This window comes from Octodon degus, unplaced genomic scaffold (assembly GCF_000260255.1).
Source record: "Octodon degus isolate 3935 unplaced genomic scaffold, OctDeg1.0 scaffold00001, whole genome shotgun sequence".
NCBI classification, from domain to species: domain Eukaryota; kingdom Metazoa; phylum Chordata; class Mammalia; order Rodentia; family Octodontidae; genus Octodon; species Octodon degus.
Genome location: NW_004524577.1, coordinates 30,257,202 through 30,259,124, shown reverse-complemented (window position 1 = coordinate 30,259,124; position 1,923 = coordinate 30,257,202).

The following is a 1,923-nucleotide window of genomic DNA, read 5'->3' as shown; positions in this document are numbered from 1 at the left end:
AATGATCAATGATTTTGAACATTTTTTCATAGATTTATTTGCCATTTGTTTTTCCTTATTTGTGAAGTTTATATTCATCTAAGATGTCCATTTCTGGACTGGGTCTTTGAATCTGGGGGCCTGATTTTTTTTAATGCTTTGTATGTTCTAAATTGAAGTCCTTTGTCTGAGGGACAGTAGGATATATTTTTTTCCCAATTTGTGGGTTTTGTTTTTACTATGCTGGTTATTTTTTTTGACATGCAGAACCTTTTCAAAAATATGAGACCATTTTTTATTTCAATAAAGTTTTATTTAAAGATTAACAAGTGAAGTCAACAATATGCAACATCAAAACTATGATAGAGCCATAGTAAGGGTAGGAAATGAAATTACATGCCACAAAGAATTCTAAAAATATTTTTAAACAATTAAATGAGACCACACAAAGATACTTTCGTATCCCTTTTGACCTCATCCCTCACTCATTGTTTGAATATTTAATAGCTTTGCTAAACTCTTGAGTATTAAAGGCTTTGCCCCCAGATCACCATGGGAAAAAAAATCAAACTTACTGAATACTAGACTTTTGGTTTATGATTAATCCAGTTTAATAGTTAGCTGTCAATCCTGAATCAAGTTAGGTAATTTAAATGAATATATTTTGTTGGCAATTGTATATTTTATTTATTAGCTTTTATAAATCATAGCCTTGCCTTTATATGTTATATATTATATAAGTGTACACCTATCAGACTAAATAAAAATATAATAATATATGTGTCTGAAATTGAAACCTCCTACTCATATCATCTCTCAGAAAAAAATTGAATTTTCAACTTGATCAGTTTTTTGTGATTACAGAGATTTGTTTTTTTATCACCTACTACATTGTAATTTTTAAATTATTTCTTTTAAAAAAATGTATTTAGTGCAGGGTCTACTGGGTCTCATTACACAGATCAAACTCCTAGTGATCCTCCTGTTTTCAGCCTCTCAAGTGCTAGGATTACAGGCCCACACCACCATGCCCAGTCTCAGTCACTGTCTCAGTGCACCCTAGGGGAAGGTAGAAGGAAGCATGGCACAGCATTCTGGAGATTGAACCCCAGTCCCTGTATGTACCTAAGTAGGTGCTTTAATCCCCTGAGCTATCTGGCCAATCCTTTAAATTATTTTTTTAAAAAAACTTGTTTCAATGTCTTCAATTATTTGAGAGTAAAGGTTTTTAAAGTAGCTATTGATGATCTAAATTTCCACAGGATCTGTCATAATTTCACCCTTTTCATTCCTTATTGCTTGAATTTGAGTTTTTTTCTTTGCTCTTTTTGATGAGGCTAGCTAGGGGTTTATCAATTTTATTTAAATTTTGAAAGGACCATCTTTTAAATTCATTAATGTTTTGTATTGTTTTCTTTGTCTCAGTTGCATCACTTTTGGCTCTAGTCTTTATGATTTCCTGCCATCTTTGGGCTTTGGGCTTGATCTGCTCTTCTTTTTCTAGAAGCTTGATGTGTAGCATTGGGGCATTTATTTGTTCTCATTCTGTTTTCCTAATGTGTGAGTTCACTGCTATAAATTTCCCTCTGAGAACTGTTTTCATTGCATCCCACAAGTTCTGGTAAGTTGTGCTTGAATTTTCATTTGGTTGCAGATATTGTTTAGTTTCATTTGTAACCCATTGGTTACTGAGGAGGACATTATTTAATTTCCACATGTTTACATTATTTTTGTGGCTTCTTTTGTTATTAACTTTTAGTTTGATTGGACTGTGGTCAGATAATACACATGGGATAATTTCTGTTTTCTTGCATATAGTTAAGCATGACCTATGGACTAGCATGTGGTCTATTTTAGAAAATGTCCCATGTGTAGCTGAAAAGAATGTGTATTCAGATGTTTTTGGGAAGAACATTCTGTATGTGTCCACTAAATTCATTTGTT